General features: G+C 43.6%; 1 pseudogene; it reads left to right on the top strand.

The window, feature by feature from the left end:
- Nucleotides 1-19265, top strand: part of LOC147956877 (uncharacterized) — a 47706-nt pseudogene extending 28441 nt beyond the window's left edge.
- The last annotated feature ends 304 nt before the right edge of the window (nt 19266-19569 follow it).

The following is a 19569-nucleotide window of genomic DNA, read 5'->3' on the forward strand; positions in this document are numbered from 1 at the left end:
GCGCATGACTTTATTGTTAAGAATAGGGAAGGAGAGCTTAAATACAAATTGTTCTTTGATAAACATCACCCTGAGACTATTACCTTGCCTGCTCCTTCCTTGTTTAATTTATCTGAAGGTCCGTATCTCATTCCGTGGGAGGCCATTCAAGCCTACCGGAACCCTACACCAGCCCCGGAGCCGGAACCATAATTTGAGCCTCCACGACAGTCTGATTACTTTTGGGATCCGGAGATGACTGCCAGCCAGTGGCAATCAGAGTCCTCTTCATCTCAGTACGACCCCAGCTACACCTACGGGTATCCGCCAGGCCATCCTTGGCAATGAACCAACTTAGGCCAAAAGCCTAAGCTTGGGGGAGTACGTATTTCCCATCGACATTACATTTATGCTCATGCACACTCATTGCTAGATGTCGGTGCTCATACTCTTTCACTGTAATATCCATGCTAGTTTATTTTATTTTCTTGCTTTCTTCTTGTGTGTTTGATAAACCTTAAGAAAAACCAAAAAAATAGTAGTAGCTTCTAGTTAGTTTACTTTTCTTGCTGTAGTAGTAATAATTAAAAAGAAAACCCAAAAATATTTCCCGTTCTTCTTTTGCTTGTTGGGAGCTTTCCCGTGTAAATAGTTTTATTTCTTTTCTTTTCTTTGGGGGTCGATAGGAGAAGACCATAATTAAATTGTTGAAGTGGCTCTTATATGCATTATTGTTGATTTAACCAAGAGCCCATATTGCCTTGTCCTATCCTGTTTATTGAATGCTCGCAGATTCCAGCTTAGGCCAATGCACGTGCACTCTTAATATTATTCACATCGTTCGGTCGTGTAAGTGAAAGGCAATTATGACGATATATGAGGACTGACTGAGATGAGAAAAGCTGGTATGAACTCGACCTCTCTTGTTTTTGTAAATATGATGAGTTCATCGTTCCTAATTCAGCCTATTATGAATAAACATGTTTGCAATGACAATTAGAGATCATAGTTGCTCGTGCCATGCTTAATTAGCTATGAGTTATAATGGTTTACCTTGCGTGCCAACATGCTATTAAAATGATTGTGATGTGGTATGATGGGGTGGTATCCTCCTTTGAATGATTTAAGTGACTTGACTTGACACATGTTCACACATGTAGTTGAAACAAATCAACATAGCCTTCACGATATTTATGTTCATGGTGGATTATATCCTACTCATGCTTGCATCCAATGTTTATTAATTTTAATGCATGTTCATGACTGTTGTTGCTCTCTAGTTGGTCGCTTCCCAGTCTTTTGCTAGCCTTCACTTGTACTAAGCGGGAATACTTCTTGTGCATCCAATCCCTTAAACCCCAAAGTTATTCCATATGAGTCCACTATACCTTCCTATATGCGGTATTTACCTGCCGTTCCAAGTAAATTTGTATGTGCCAAACTCTAAACCTTCAAATAAACATTCTGTTTTGTATGCTCGAATAGCTCATGTATCAACTAGGGCTGCCCTTATCTTCCATGTTAGGCGGGTTATTCTCAAGAGGAGTGGACTCCGCTCCTCACTCACGAGAAAATGGCTGGTCACCGGGATGCCCAATCCCATGCTTTATGCAACCTAAATGAAAATAATTGCAAACAAAACTCCCCCTGGGACTGTTGCTAGTTGGAGACACTCGTTGTTTCGAGCAAGTCCTGGATTGATGCTTGTTGGTGGAGGGGGAGTATAAACTTTACCATTCTGTTTGGGAACCGCCTATAATGTGTGTAGCATGGAAGATATCGCCATCTCTTGGTTGTTATATTGACAATGAAAGTATGCCGCTCAAAATATTATTTATCTCTATTTAAAAACCGAGCTCTGGCACCTCTACAAATCCCTGCTTCCCTCTGCGAAGGGCCTATCTATTTACTTTTATGTTGAGTCATCACCCTCTTATTAAAAAGCACTAGCTGGAGGGCGCAGCTGTCATTTGCATTCATTACTATTAATTTATATTGGGTATGACTATGATTGGATCTCTTTTACCATTAATTGGATTCATCACGTTTTACGATACGGAGCCACCGCCAAGCCCTAAAACCTCTCGGGAGGGCTGATCTGGAGTCCGTTCGGGGCTCCGGAGAGGGGGATTCATCGTCGTCGTCATCATCAACCATCCTCCATCACCAATTTCATGATGTTCACCGCCGTGCGTGAGTAATTCCATCGTAGGCTTGCTGGACGGTGATGGGTTGGATGAGATCTATCATGTAATCGAGTTAGTTTTGTTTGGGTTTGATCCCTAGTATCCACTATGTTCTGAGATTGATGTTGCTATGACTTTGCTATGCTTAATGCTTGTCACTAGGGCCCGAGTGCCATGATTTCAGATCTGAACCTATTATGTTTTCATGAATATATGTGAGTTCTTGATCTTATCTTGCAAGTCTATAGTCACCTACTATGTGTTATGATCCGACAACCCTGAAGTGACAATAATCGGGACCACTCCCGATGATGACCATAGTTTGAGGAGTTCATGTATTCACTATGTGCTAATGCTTTGTTCCGGTAATCTATTAAAATGAGGCTTTAATATCCCTTTGTTTCCATTAGGACCCCGCTGCCATGGGAGGGTAGGACAAAAGATGTCATGCAAGTTCTTTTCCATAAGCACGTATGACTATATTCGGAATACATGCCTACATTATATTGATGAATTGGAGCTAGTTCTGTGTCACCCTATGTTATGATTGTGACATGATGAACCGCATCCGGCATAATTCTCCATCACCGATCCAATGCCTACGAGCTTTTCCTATATTGTTCTTCGCTTATTTACTTTTCCGTTGCTACTGTTACAATCACTACAGAACACCAAAAATATTACTTTTGCTTCTGTTACTTTTGTTACCATTACCACTACTATCATACTACTTTGCTACTAAATACTTTGCTGCAGATACTAAGTTATCCAGGTGTGGTTGAATTGACAACTCAACTGCTAATACTTGAGAATATTCTTTGGCTCCCCTTGTGTCGAATCAATAAATTTTGGTTGAATATTCTACCCTCGAAAACTGTTGGGATCCCCTATACTTGTGGGTTATCATACTTCATATGGTTTATCATGGGATTAACAATGAATTATCTATTTTTGATCTAAGTGTAGGAGGACATTTCATGTCTCTAACTCTTGAAGAAGGACAAGCACTTATAGAAAAAAATTATGATTGTGAAGGAGAAGTGGAATGTTGACGAGACAATGAAGCCCACCAAAAACATATATTGTGTTTAAGACATGGAAGAATATAAAAAGGTTATTCAAGAAAAAGGTAAACCTGTTGAACAAGTTTTCAATGAAAAAGTGGATATATTTAGTATCTATCAGCAGGAGGATGAACTTCAAGAAACAATGGATAAATAAAAATTTCATCTAGACAACTTCAACAGAAACTTGTGAAGATGCATTCAGCATAATGATAAGGTTATAGCCTACCTTTCTGAAGAGGTAGAAGGGTTAAGTCATGTAGTGAAGAATCTCAATAAACATTCTCGCATGATAGAAATACAATGCTCTAAATTTCTGAAACCCAATATTTAATTCTTGTTGAGTTAGATGAGATAATTGTATTTATGCTAATTAAATTGAAATTTTGATACGTTATCGATGTATCTATATTTTTTGAGTGTTTCATGCTATGACATTATCATTCTTGGATCCTTTATTTGCAATTTTATATCATTTTTGGGAACTAACCTATTAACTCAGTGCCTAGTGCCACTTGCTATTTTTTTGCTTGTTTTTGGTTTTACAGAAAATACATACCAAACGAAATCCAAACGCTATGAAACTTTTTAACGATTTTTTCCTAGATGTAAGAGACCTAGAAGCTTTGGGGGTGGACCGGAAGACCTACGAGGAGATGGCAAGGTAGCACGCGCGCGCCCTGGGGGGGGAAGGTTGATGTCTACTACACAATTTTATTCTCGATTGGGCCTCCAAGCGCAGAGTTTTGTAGGACAACAACAAATTTCCCTCAAGTGGATGACCTAAGGTTTATCAACCCGTGGGAGGTGTACATGAAGATGGTCTCTCTCAACCAGCCCTGCAATCAAATACAAGAAATCTCTCGTGTCCCCAACACACCCAATACAATGGTAAATTGTATAGGTGCACTAGTTCGGCGAAGAGATGGTGATACATGTGTAGCATGGATAGTACATATAGGTTTTTATAATTCGAACAATAAAAAACAGCAAGGTAGCAAGTGAAAAAGGTGAACATGAACAATATTCCAATACTTAGAAACGAGGCATGGGGTTCATACTTTCACTAGTGCAATCTCTCAACAGTGCTAACATAATTGAATCATATAACAATTACTCAACGTGCGACAAATAATCACTCCAAAGTTCTTATCAATAGTGGAGAACATAAGATGAAATTGTTGTAGGTAGCGAACAACCTCAAAGTTATCCTTCCAATCAATCTATTGATCCATCCCTATAAGTGTCACAAACAGCCCTAGAGTTCGTACTAGAATAACACCATATGATACACATGAATCAACTCTAATGTCACCTAGATACTCCGATGTCACCACAGGTATCCGTGAGTCAATTATTCAATATGCATCAAACAATTTCATATTCATAATATTCAATCCAACACAAAGAACTTCAAAGAGTACCCCAAAGTTTCTATCGGGGAAAGTAGGATGAAAACGTGTATCAACCTATGTGCCTAGATTACCCCAATGTCACCACTGAAGGAAATATGCCCTAGAGGCAATAATAAAGTTATTATTTATTTCCTTATATCATGATAAATGTTTATTGTTCATGCTAGAATTGTATTAACCGGAAACATAATACATGTGTGAATACATAGACAAACAGAGTGTCACTAGTATGCCTCTACTTGACTAGCTCGTTGATCAAAGATGGTTAAGTTTCCTAGCCATTGACATGGGTTGTCATTTGATTAACGGGATCACATCATTAGGAGAATGATGTGATTGACATGACCCATTCCGTTAGCTTAGCACCCGATCGTTTAGTATGTTGCTATTGCTTTCTTCATGACTTATACATGTTCCTATGACTATGAGATTATGCAACTCCCATTTGCCGGAGGAACACTTTGTGTGCTACCAAACGTCACAACGTAAATGGGTGATTATAAAGGTGCTCTACAGGTGTCTCCAAAGGTAGATGTTGGGTTGGCATATTTTGAGATTAGGATTTGTCACTCCGATTGTCGGAGAGGTATCTCTGGGCCCTCTCAGTAATGCACATCACATAAGCCTTGCAAGCATTACAACTAAAGAGTTAGTTGCGAGATGATGTATTACGGAACGAGTAAAGAGACTTGCCAGTGACGAGATTGCACTAGGTATTGAGATACTGACGATCGAATCTCGTACAAGTAACATACCGATGACAAAGGGAACAACGTATGTTGTTATGCGGTCTGACCGATAAAGATCTTCGTAGAATATGTAGGAGCCAATATGGGCATCCAAGTCCCGCTATTGGTTATTGACCAGAGAGGTCTCGGTCATGTCTACATAGTTCTCGAACCCATAGGGTCCGCACGCTTAACGTTCGTTGATGATATAGTACTATGTGAGTTATATATGTTGGTGACCGAATGTTGTTCGGAGTCCGGGATGAGATCACGGACATGACGAGGAACTCCAGAATGGTCCGGAGATAAAGTTTGATATATGTGATAATAGTGTTTGGTCACCGGAAGGGTTCCGGAAATCACCGGAAGGGGTTCCGGATGTTTCCCGAAATGTTTGGGTACGAGAACAGTTTATTTGGGCCAAAGGGGAAAGCCCACAAGGTTTTTGGAAAGCGCAAAAGGAAGTTTTGCGGAGTCCAGGGGCCAGACGCCAGGGTCCCTGGCGTCTGGGTCCAGACACCGGGAACCCTGGCGTCTGGCCCTGGAGTCCGAGAAGGACTCTTGTCTTTCGGGTGAAACCGACTTTGTGGAGGCTTTTACTCCAAGTTTCGACCCCAGGGCTCAACATATAAATAGAGGGGCAGGGCTAGCACCAAAGACAGATCAAGAAACACCAAGCCATGTGCCGGCAACCCCGTCTCCTCTAGTTTATCCTCTGTCATAGTTTTCGTAGTGCTTAGGCGAAGCCCTGCGGAGATTGTTCTTCACCAACACCGTCACCACACCGTCGTGCTGCCGGAACTCATCTACTACTTTGCCCCTCTTGCTGGATCGAGAAGGCGAGGACGTCACCGAGCCGAACGTGTGCAGAACTCGGAGGTGCCGTGCTTTCGGTACTTGGATCGGTCGGACGTGAAGACGTACGACTACATCAACCACGTTGATATAACGCTTCCGCGAATGGTCTACGAGGGTACGTAGACAACACTCTCCCCTCTCGTTGCTATGCATCACCATGATCTTGCGTGTGCGTAGGAAATTTTTTGAAATTACTACGTTCCTCAATAGTGGTATCAGAGCCTAGGTTTTATGTGTTGATGTTATATGCACGAGTAGAACACAAGTGAGTTGTGGGCGATATAAGTCATACTGCTTACCAGCATGTCATACTTTGGTTCGGCGGTATTGTTGGACGAAGCGGCCCGGACCGACATTACGCGTACGCTTACACGAGACCGGTTCTCCCGACGTGCTTTGCACATAGGTGGCTTGCGGGTGACAGTTTCTCCAACTTTAGTTGAACCGAGTGTGGCTACGCCCGGTCCTTGGGAAGGTTAAAACAGCACCAACTTGACAAACTATCGTTGTGGTTTTGATGCGTAGGTAAGATTGGTTCTTGCTTAAGCCCATAGCAGCCACGTAAAACTTGCAACAACAAAGTAGAGGACGTCTAACTTGTTTTTGCAGGGCATGTTGTGATGTGATATGGTCAAGACATGATGCTAAATTTTATTGTATGAGATGATCATGTTTTGTAACCGAGTTATCGGCAACTGGCAGGAGCCATATGGTTGTCGCTTTATTGTATGCAATGCAATCACGCTGTAATGCTTTACTTTATCACTAAGCGATAGCGATAGTCGTGGAATCATAAGATTGGCGAGACGACAACGATGCTACGATGGAGATCAAGGTGTCGCGCCGGTGACGATGGTGATCATGACGGTGCTTCGGAGATGGAGATCACAGGCACAAGATGATGATGGCCATATCATATCACTTATATTGATTGCATGTGATGTTTATCTTTTATGCATCTTATCTTGCTTTGATTGACGGTGGCATTATAAGATGATCTCTCACTAAATTATCAAGAAGTGTTCTCCCTGAGTATGCACCATTGCGAAAGTTCTTCATGCTGAGACACCACGTGATGATCGGGTGTGATAGGCTCTACGTTCAAATACAGCGGGTGCAAAACAGTTGCACACGCGGAATACTCAGGTTATACTTGACGAGCCAAGCATATACAGATATGGCCTCGGAACACGGAGACCGAAAGGTCGAGCATGAATCATATAGTAGATATGATCAACATAATGATGTTCACCAATGAAACTACTCCATCTCACGTGATGATCGGACATGGTTTAGTTGATTTGGATCACGTGATCACTTAGAAGATTAGAGGGATGTCTATCTAAGTGGGAGTTCTTAAGTAATATGATTAAATTGAACTTAAATTTATCATGAACTTAGTCCTGGTAGTATTTTGCAAATTATGTTGTAGATCAATAGCTCGCGTTGTTGCTTCCCTGTGTTTATTTTGATATGTTCCTAGAGAAAATTGTGTTGAAAGGTGTTAGTAGCAATGATGCGGATTGGATCCGTGATCTGAGGTTCATCCTCATTGCTGCACAGAAAAATTATGTCCTTGATGCACCGCTAGGTGACAGACCTATTGCAGGAGCAGATGCAGACGTTATGAATGTTTGGCTAGCTCAATATGATGACTACTTGATAGTTTAGTGCACCATGCTTAATGGCTTAGAATCGGGACTTCAAAGACGTTTTGAACATCATGGACCATATGAGATGTTCCAGGAGTTGAAGTTAATATTTCAAGCAAATACCCAAGTTGAGAGATATGAAGTCTCCAACAAGTTCTATAGCTAAAAGATGGAGGAGAATCGCTCAACTAGTGAGCATGTGCTCAGATTGTCTGGGTACTACAATCGCTTGAATCAAGTGGGAGTTAATCTTCCAGATAAGATAGTGATTGACAGAATTCTCTAGTCACCATCACCAAGTTAGTAGAACTTCGTGATGAACTATAATATGCAAGGGATAACGGAAACAACTCTCAAGCTCTTCGTGATGCTGAAATCAACGAAGGTAGAAATCAAGAAAAATATCAAGTGTTGATGGTTGACAAGACCACTAGTTTCAAGAAAAGGGCAAAGGGAAGAAGGGGAACTTCAAGAATAACGGCAAGCAAGTTGCTGCTGAAGTGAAGAAGCCCAAGTCTAATCCTAAGCCTGAGACTAAGTGCTTCTACTGCAAAGGGACTGGTCACTGGAACCAGAACTACCCCAAGTGATTGGCGGATAAAAAGGATGGCAAAGTGAACATAAGTATATTTGATATACATGTTATTGATGTGTACTTTACTAGTGTTTATAGCAACCCCTCAGTATTTGATACTAGTTCAGTTGCTAAGATTAGTAACTCGAAACGGGAGTTGCAGAATAAACAGAGACTAGTTAAGGGTGAAGTAACGATGTGTGTTGGAAGTGGTTCCAAAATTGATATGATCATCATCGCACACTCCCTATACTTTCGGGATTAGTGTTGAACCTAAATAAGTGTTATTTGGTGTTTGCGTTGAGCATGAATATGATTTGATCATGTTTATTGGAATGCGGTTATTCATTTAAGTAAAAGAATAAATTGTTGTTCTGTTTACATGAGTAAAACCTTATATGGTTACACACCCAATGAAAATGGTTCATTGGATCTCGATCGTAGTGATACACATATTCATAATACTGAAACCAAAAGATGCAAAGTTAATAATGATAGTGCAACTTATTTGTGGCACTGCCGTTTAGGTCATATTGGTGTAAAGCGCATGAAGAAACTCCATGCTGATGGGCTTTTGGAATCACTTGATTATGAATCACTTGATGCTTGCGAACCATGCCTCATGGGCAAGATGACTAAGACTCCGTTCTCTGGAACAATTGAGCGAGCAACTAACTTATTGGAAATAATACATACTGATGTATGCGATCCGATGAGTGTTGAGGCTCGCGGCAAGTATCATTATTTTCTGACCTTCACAGATGATTTGAGCAGATATGAGTATATCTACTTGATGAAACACAAGTCTGAAACATTTGAAAAGTTCAAAGAATTTCAGAGTGAAGTGGAGAATCATCGTAACAAGAAAATAAAAGTTTCTACGATATGATCGCAGAGGTAAAATATTTGAGTTACGAGTTTGGCCTTCAGTTAAAACAATGTGAAATAGTTTCACTACTCACGCCACCTGGAACACCACAGTGTAATGGTGTGTCCGAACATCGTAACCATACTTTATTAGATATGGTGCAATCTATGATGTCTCTTGCCGATTTACCACTATCGTTTTGGGGTTATACATTAGAGACAGCTGCATTCACATTAAATAGGGCACCATCTAAATCTGTTGAGACGACACTATATGAACTATGGTTTAGCAAGAAACCAAAGTTGTCGTTTCTTAAAAGTTTGGGGTTGTGATGCTTATGTGAAAAAGTTTCGTCCTGATAAGCTCAAACCCAAATCAGAAAAGTGTGTCTTCATAGGATACCCAAAAGTTACTGTTGGGTACACCTTCTATCACAGATCCGAAGGCAAGACTTTTGTTGCTAAATTCGGAAACTTTCTGGAGAAGGAGTTTCTCTCGAAAGAAGTGAGTGGGAGGAAAGTAGAACTTGATGAGGTATCTGTACCTCCTCCCTTATTGGAAAGTAGTACATCACAGAAACCGGTTTCTGTGACACCTACACCAATTAGTGAGGAAGCTAATGATGATGATCATGAAACTTCAGATCAAGTTACTACCGAATCTCGTAGGTAAACCAGAGTGAGATCCGCACCAGAGTGGTACGGTAATCCTGTTCTAGAAGTCATGTTACTAGACCATGACGAACTTGCGAACTATGAGGAAGTGATGATGAGCCCAGATTCCGCAAAATGGTTTGAGGCCATGAAATCTGAGATATGATCCATGTATGAGAACAAAGTATGGACTTTGATGGATTTGCCTGATGATCGGCAAGCCATAGAAAATAAATGGATCTTCAAGAGGAAGACGGACGCTGATAGTAGTGTTACTATCTACAAAGCTAGAATTGTCGCAAAAGGTTTTTGACAAGTTCAAGGTGTTGACTACGATGAGAGTTTCTCACTCGTATCTATGCTTAAATCTGTTCGAATCATGTTAGCAATTGCCACATTTTATGAAATCTGGCAAATGGATAAACAAAACTGCATTCCTTAATGGATTTATTAAAGAAGAGTTGTATACGATGCAACTAGAAGGTTTTGTCGATCCTAAAGGTGTTAACAAAATATGCAAGCTCCAGCAATCCCTCTATGGAATGGTACAAGCATCTCGGAGTTGGAATATACGCTTTGATGAGTTGATCAAAGCATATAGTTTTATACAGACTTGCGGTGAAGCCTGTATTTACAAGAAAGTGAGTGGGAGCACTACAGAATTTTTGATAAGTATATGTGAATGACATATTTTGATCGGAAATAATGTAGAATTATTCTGTAAAGCATAAAGGAGTGTTTGAAAGGAGTTTTTTCAAAGAAAGACTTCGGTGAAGCTGCTTACATATTGAGCTTCAAGATCTATAAAGATAGATCAAGACGCTTGATAAGTTTTTTTCAATGAGTACATACCTTAACAAGATTTCGAAGTAGTTCAAAATGGAGTAGTCAAAGAAAGAGTTCTTGCCTGTATTACAAGGTGTGAAGTTGAGTAAGACTCAAAGCCCGACCACGGCAGAAGATAGAAAGAGAATGAAAGTCATTCCCTATGCCTTGGCCATAGGTTCTATAAAGTATGGCATGCTGTGTACCAGATCTATTGTATACCCTGCACTGATTTGGCAAGGGAGTACAATAGTGATCTAGGAGTAGATCACTGGACAGCGGTCAGAATTGTCCTTAGCGAAATAAGGATATGTTTCTCGATTATGGAGGTGACAAAAAGGTTCGCCGTAAAGGGTTACGTCGATGCAAATTTTGACACTGATCTGGATGACTCTAAGTCTCGATCTAGATACATATTGAAAGTGGGAGAAATTAGCTAGAGTAGCTCCGTGCAGAGCATTGTAGACATAGAAAATTGCAAAATACATAACGGATCTGAATGTGAAAGACCCGTTGACTAAGATTCTCTCACAGGCAAAACATGATCACACCTTAGTACTCTTTGGGTGTTAATCACATAGCGATGTGAACTAAATTACTGAATCTAGTAAACCCTTTGGGTGTTGGTCACATGATGATGTGAACTATCAATGTTAATCACATGGTGATGTGATCTAGATTATTGACTCTAGTGCAAGTGGGAGACTGAAGGAAATATGCCCTAGAGGCAATAATAAAGTTATTATTTATTTCCTTATATCATGATAAATGTTTATTATTCATGCTAGAATTGTATTAACCGGAAACATAATACATGTGTGAATACATAGACAAACAGAGTGTCACTAGTATGCCTCTACTTGACTAGCTCGTTGATCAAAGATGGTTAAGTTTCCTAGCCATTGACATGGGTTGTCATTTGATTAACGGGATCACATCATTAGGAGAATGATGTGATTGACATGACCCATTCCGTTAGCTTAGCACCCGATCGTTTAGTATGTTGCTATTGCTTTCTTCATGACTTATACATGTTCCTATGACTATGAGATTATGCAACTCCCGTTTGCCGGAGGAACACTTTGTGTGCTACCAAACGTCACAACATAAATGGGTGATTATAAAGGTGCTCTACAGGTGTTTCCAAAGGTAGATGTTGGGTTGGCGTATTTCGAGATTAGGATTTGTCACTCCGATTGTCGGAGAGGTATCTCTGGGCCCTCTCGGTAATGCACATCACATAAGCCTTGCAAGCATTACAACTAAAGAGTTAGTTGCGAGATGATGTATTACGGAACGAGTAAAGAGACTTGCCAGTGACGAGATTGAACTAGGTATTGAGATACCGACGATCGAATCTCGGACAAGTAACATACCGATGACAAAGGGAACAACGTATGTTGTTATGCGGTCTGACCGATAAAGATCTTCGTAGAATATGTAGGAGCCAATATGGGCATCCAGGTCCCGCTATTGGTTATTGACCAGAGAGGTCTCGGTCATGTCTACATAGTTCTCGAACCCGTAGGGTCCGCACGCTTAACGTTCGTTGACGATATAGTACTATGTGAGTTATATATGTTGGTGACCGAATGTTGTTCGGAGTCCGGGATGAGATCACGGACATGACGAGGAACTCCGGAATGGTCCGGAGATAAAGTTTGATATATGTGATAATAGTGTTTAGTCACCGGAAGGGTTCCGGAAATCACCGGAAGGAGTTCCGGATGTTTCCCGAAATGTTTGGGTACGAGAACACTTTATTTGGGCCAAAGGGGAAAGCCCACGAGGTTTTTGGAAAGTGCAAAAGGAAGTTTTGCGGAGTCCAGGGGCCAGACGCCAGGGTCCCTGGCATCTGGGTCCAGACGCCGGGAACCCTGGCGTCTGGCCCTGGAGTCCGAGAAGGACTCTTGTCTTTCGGGTGAAACCGACTTTGTGGAGGCTTTTACTCCAAGTTTCGACCCCAGGGCTCAACATATAAATAGAGGGGCAGGGCTAGCACCAAAGACAGATCAAGAAACACCAAGCCGTGTGCCGGCAACCCCGTCTCCTCTAGTTTATCCTCTGTCATAGTTTTCGTAGTGCTTAGGAGAAGCCCTGCGGAGATTGTTCTTCACCAACACCGTCACCACACCGTCGTGCTGCCGGAACTCATCTACTACTTTGCCCCTCTTGCTGGATCGAGAAGGCGAGGACGTCACCGAGCCGAACGTGTGCAGAACTCGGAGGTGCCGTGCTTTCGGTACTTGGATCGGTCGGACGTGAAGACGTACGACTACATCAACCGCGTTGATATAACGCTTCCGCGAACGGTCTACGAGGGTACGTAGACAACACTCTCCCCTCTCGTTGCTATGCATCACCATGATCTTGCGTGTGCGTAGGAATTTTTTTGAAATTACTACGTTCCTCAACAACCACGGGAATCCGCAAGTTGATTAGCAAAACATACATCAAGTGAATCAATATAATACTCCATTGTCACCACGGGTATCCGCATGCAAGACACACATCAAGTGCTCTCAAATCCAAAGTATTCAATCCGACAATAATGAAACCTCAAAGGTAAAGACTCAATTCATCACAACAAGATAGAGAGGGAAGAACACCATATGATTCAATTATATTAACAAAGCTCATGGTACATCAAGATTGTGCCAAATCAAGAACACGAGAGAGAGAGAGAGAGATCAAACACATAGCTACTGGTATGTACCCTCAGCCCCGAGGGTGAACTACTCCCTCCTTGTCATGGAGACCACTGGGATGATGAAGATGGTCTCCGGTGATGATTTACCCCTTCGACAGGGTGCCGGAAAAGGCCTCCAAATGGGATCTCTTCGGAACAGAGGCTTACCGGGGCGGATTCGAAGTTCTAGGTCTCTTTCTCTGGGTTTCCCTATTTATAAGAATTTTTGCCGTTGGTTTCACATCAGGGAAGTCCCATGGGACCCACGAGCTCAGAGGACACTCCCTACCCCGAGGGCGCATGGGGTGAGCTTTTCGCTCCCTCGTGGGTCTTCTAATCCTTCCTTGAAGCTTTGGGGGTCTCTTATTGTTGGTGTCAAAACTAGCGGATCTCGGGTAGGGGTCCCGAACTGTGGTTCTAGGATCAATGGGGAACAGGAAACACAGGGACAATATTTACCCAGGTTTGGGCCCTCTTGAAGAGGTAAAACCCTACATCCTGCTTGATTAATTGATGTGTGTATGAGGATTATAGAGTTGATCTACCATGAGATCGGATGAACTAAATCCTAGGTAAGTGGGATGATGGTTCTTCTGAAGATGAGTTCATCTATTGACTAGCCGGCCTCGGTTTATATAATGCACCGGAGGCCTAGAGGAGTCCTTGTCTTATGCGCCAAGTCTTGTGGAATCCTCCTTGTATGCGTCATGAGCTAACCGAAGTGGGATGACGTGGTGAGTACTCCCTAGTCTAGGACACCGTTAGTAGCCCCGTGAATCGGTCTTCAAGTTGGGGACGCTCCTTGATTCTTCCGAACTGTTCTTCATCTTCGGTCGTTGTTCCTGAAAACTGGTTCAACAAATCTTCCCATCTTTGATCTTCAGGATTGCTGAGCTAAATCTGAAGAGTTCACACGTAGGGCATTCGAGGAGCCCTTTAAGTCTTCGGCCTTTATCAATGCCTTATTATTTTTTATGCCGCACCTCGGGTTTGAAGTGTTTTCCGTACGGCGGTGTCCTCTTGCATCCGAGCTACAACGTCGGACTGCATAGGTGTCTTTTTGCAGCCGAGCTCCAACATTGATCTGCGTCCGAGATGTCTATTTGCAGCCGAGCTCCAATGTCGTTCTACATCCGGGGTGTCATAAATTACCTCATTCTTGAAAAACTCAAAAGGAGTTCAACTGAGCTTAATGCCGGAAATTCCCTCTATGGAGCCAACTACTTGCATCCGAGCTTTATGATGGGCTGCTTCTGAGATATATAGTGCACCACCTCGTCCTGGGCTGCTTTTTTGCGGAGTCTTTCGATTGGTGCAATTTATTCTCTGCTGAGATATATAGTCAGTATCCCCCGAGACTTAGGTTGGGTGTGGCCAACCAACCTAAGGATCGAATCTCCTCGGGAATTGTTTCATCTATTGAATGTGTTTGACAACACCGAGGTGCAGCTCGGTATGGGAGATGCCAAACTACGGGTCAAAAATATTTCCCGAGCAAAATCATCATGCAGAACACCTCGATCAAGAGGATGTCCTGCCCCCAGAAAGGAAAACATAAAATAGGTTAAAAGTTTTATAAGCTCTAAAAACAAAAACTTGTGCGAAAACTTTACGTCCAAAGTAACTCAAGTTTTTTTGTGCCAATCCAAACATTGGTCTTAAAATTAGTTTGTGCTTCTGTCGTGCTTTAACATGACACATCCGATCTCAAGACTTCAAGCGGGTCAGCCTTCAGCTTCAACCTCCTATCCTGAAGGTGGAGTGCTTCTCAGGCCAGTTTAGCGAACTAAATTCGAGCGGCTTTTAGGGGGAAACCAGACTATTCGGCTATTGACCACACACTCGAGTCGAGAAAGGAGTGGTAGAAAAATACTTTGCAATGACTTAGAAAAAAAATTAGTTATTATAAATGGCTCATACAAATTTAAGACCCCCCAGTTAACTTGGGTAAAAGAAGTGTTTTGACAAATAACATTTTTGACGAACTAAGTTTTTAACAAACAATTTTTTGTTTAACACAAATATAATGTTTGGTCGAACCGAACAAGAATTAAAAATTTAAAAAGAACTGAACATTGAAGCGACTTAGCCGGTTAATGTGCTCGGTGTTGTTGACGAGGTTCGGGCTTGTGGCAGGACGAAGACATAGTGCTTGGCTTAGCCGAGGTCCCAACCCCCAAGTCCGAGGTGACCGAGCGAGGAGCTTGGCTTGATGAAGTGGCGATGCAGCATGGTTGATGCAGCGAGGCGAAGCCCCCGGTCCAGCTAACGTGACGAAGTTGGTCGGCTAGTGACGCCAAAGTCCCCAGAGTAGGTTGATGAAGATATGGTGAAGCCCCCGGTCCAACCGAGGTGACAAAGCAGGTCGAAGAAGGTCGGCGTGGTGGACATTGGCTTGAAGAAGCAATGGCGCGGCGATGCCGATGCTGGTCGGATCTTGTGACGCGGTCGATGCCGGCTTGATGAAGTGACCGTGCGGCAATGCCGATGCGGCCGCTCCATGTAATCTATGGGGCGAGGAAGTTGGTGATGATTTGGCCTTCGCGATGTCGAACTCTTGGTCGGCTCACCAGGGTGATGATCCGATCAGGTTGACCTCGGCTTGATGTAGGGACGACCTATCTAGCGCAGGTCGGCAACCGTGGAGTAACGTTGTCGGGCTGGTTTGACACCGGTGCGACGGTGAAGATTGCCTTGGAAAAGGCTCAAAATTCATGAGCACGTGTTTGAGAGAAACACACAATACCCTAAAAAGAAATTCCTCCAAAAAGGTTGTCCAATATCCCGTTCATGAAGAAAGATGAACTCAGGTCAGATTCGTATTCGCGTAGAAAACAAATCCGAAAATTGATCCACTTGTCGGAAGTTTCCTGAAGTTTGAATGGTCGGATAGAGCTAAAATTTTGAGGGGTGGTTGATATAGGAATTCCGCAGCTGATGAACGGTTAGATCTACCAGACGATTTACGAGCTGGACGCTGGACTCGTCTCCCTAAACTCGTCTAGATTCCCATCCAGATTCGACAGGGCTCTGGTATGATAATCCAGGTGAATACTTAATCTAGATTCGACAGGGCTCCGGTATAATTAGTTTGCGAATTCAGGGTCCTCGAGACTTAAGCATGCTAGGACCTACATCTGGCATGATAATCCAGGTGAGTACTTTGAATTTACTCGCAAGCTCAGAACAACCAAAAGCAATTAAGCAAGCAATATCATGGAAATGACAGGTTAAACCATTTAACTATTATTAAAAACGGTGGAAGAAAGTAATAAGCATGATATTGATAAACTAATTGTAACATATAACCATCATTTGAGGTCACATGTGACGGAGCGGAAAGTCATCAGTACCCTGGGTAGGGTGGCGAACATGGGCGGAAGTACCAGAGAGGAGCACACACACACACAGTTTACCCAGGTTTGGGCCTTCAATGAGGACTGATACCCTACGTTTTGCTTGGTGTTTTTATCCATGGTGGATATGGCTCATGCGAGGGATTACAATGGGGTCTATGAGATGCTACCGAGAGTCTAGTCTACTAGAGTAGATGGGTTTGAGAGCCGCACAACCCTTGCCTTATATACACGGTGAGGACTAGAGTTTTACAAAAGGTAGATCCCAACTCGGTCGTCGCCTATGAAGACTTAGGGGCTAAGATGGTCTGGGGTGCCTACCTACTCCTCGAGGCTCCACTTGTCCTTGGCGACCAGGCGGGCCTTCTGGGGCCCTCGTTAGGCCTTTTGCTGGGCTCCCTTGAGAGAAGCCACCTCGGTGTACGACACTGTCAGTAGCCCCCGAGCTTGTCTAGTGTGGGAGTTTCTTCAGTTTTCAAGAACTCGGGCGGGCTCCTCATCCTATCGCTTAACCATCAGGGAGCTCGGCACTGGCCAAGCCTCGGGAGGCTCACCCGTCTGGGGAATGTGCTCTGGAAGTCTTTCCTCCTCCCGGGGCTTTCCTGCATCTGTACTGTGTTAAAAAAATATAGGGTGTTTCCAATTCCTTCCTTGATTATTTTCTCTCTCTCTCTCTCTCTCTCTGTGTGTGTGTTTAATATCATTTTTTCATTTTAACATTAGAATTATTTGTGGAATTCAAAACATTTTATTAACTAGTGAAAATTTTGAAGTTTTGTATATTTTTTGAAATCTAAAAATATATTTAAATTCATGATTTTCTACAACTCACGTGTAACTAAATTCGAGTTCGAGGGGTATTTGTGCATTGGGCTGCGTTTGGGGACAAAAAATGGGACTTCTTTCGGTATTGTCTCCTACATGTACCAATTGCCCTGCAAAGAGCCCGTCGGCTAATATATGAGCTGACGGGGTGTGACGCCCGGATACTTAGACTACAGTAATCCCCCGTTATTGATGCCACGTCATCTTTATCACTGTAGTTAATCTCGGGTTAGTGCAAAAAAAACCGATTCAAAATTCAAATTTAAAATCAAGTCAAACAATTAAAGTTTTGAAATATTAAAAACTAAAATGCTCGGAGTGAGCCAAATAATGCATAAATAATTATGATGGAGAAACCACATGTTATCAAAATAACTAAATACCCTAAAGTGATTAAAACAGTAGAAAAACAATTAACTAATTTACTTTTCCAATTAATAAAATGTTAAGATATTTTATTTAGTTGCCCAAAGTTAATGGGGCAGTAGCCTAACTTTAATACTAAATCAGGACTTGCTTTTATATTTTATAAAACTAAGCTAAAAAGAAAACTAAAAGTAAAACACTAAAAGAAAAATAAATAAAATGAAATGAAACAAACAAAAAAACTAAAAAAAGAAAAGGAGAGGAAAAGAACCCCTGGGCTCCGGCCCGGCAGGCCTGCAGCCCCACCGGGCCACTAGGCCGGCCACTCCCCATATCCCCCTCTCACCTGTAACCCTAACCCCCCCCCCCCCCCACGCACACCACTCCCCCACTCGCTCCTCTCCTCACCCCACGACCCGATCTAGATCGGGGGCGCCCGCTCCCCCAACCCTGGAGACCGCCGATGCCGCCGCCCGAAGGCCTCCCGTCGCCGGAGCCACCACGCCGGACCCGCCTCCCATCTCCTCCTGCACGACGCGTGCTTCCTCGACCCGTACTGGATTGGGGCTCGACCCCGCGGCGCCCCAAGCCCCGACGCCGCGCCATCGCCGCTCGCCGACGTCTTCTTCCTCCACCCCGCGCCCATTGCCCGTGCCCTGCAATCCCGGTGAGGACCCCGGTCCTCCTCCTCCCCGTGCCCTCACGCCGGCGCTCGTCTGCGCCTGCCCCGTCCGGCCTCAAGACGCGCCCCGGCCGCGCTCACGGCGGCCCGCGCTCACCATGGCCTCGCCCCGTTTCGGCCCCTCCCGCTTCTTGTGCCCGCGCGCACATGCGCCGCCCCCGCCGCGGCCCCTGCGGGCCGCGGTCTGCCATTGCCGCTGGCGCATCGCCCCCCCCCCTACCCCCACCCCGCACGAGTATGCTGTTGCGCTGCTATCGCGCTTGCTCGCCTCTGACCTCGCCTTGCCTCGCCTCCGGCCGGCGCTTGACCGCACCCCCCGCGCCGCTCGCGCGCCTCCTCCCGCGTCCGTCGTCGATGCTCGCCTTAGCTCCGCTCCGGCGCCGATCGCCGCACGTCCTCCCGCATCCCTCCACTCGTCGGTGGCTGCTGCTGCCCGCCTCCACTCTCGGCGGCTGCGGCGCCACGCCGCTGCCCCGGATGCCTCCCCTATCGGGCGGCCGACGCCCGTCGCCCGGGCTCGCCCCATCGGGCGCCCGTGCCCGTAACCCGTGTGCCCGCCCCGCTAAGGCCCTCTGGGCCACTGCCAAACAGGGCCCACGCCCCGCCCACAGAACATTTTTTTAAAAGTTATTAATAAACAAAAAATATATAATTAAATTAATAAAAAGAATTAATTAAATAAATAAAACTTAATTAATTATGTAATTAATTAATTAACTTAATTAACACTGTTTAGTTAACTAATTAACTCTAATTAAACCTGCTAATTAAATGTTAACAAATAATTAGATAGTAGTCTATGACAATCAGGACCCACACGTCAGTTGACCCAGTCAAACACACTGTTGA

Source organism: Triticum urartu, chromosome 7A (assembly GCF_056163025.1).
Source record: "Triticum urartu cultivar PI428250 chromosome 7A, HENAU_Tu73, whole genome shotgun sequence".
NCBI lineage: Eukaryota > Viridiplantae > Streptophyta > Magnoliopsida > Poales > Poaceae > Triticum > Triticum urartu.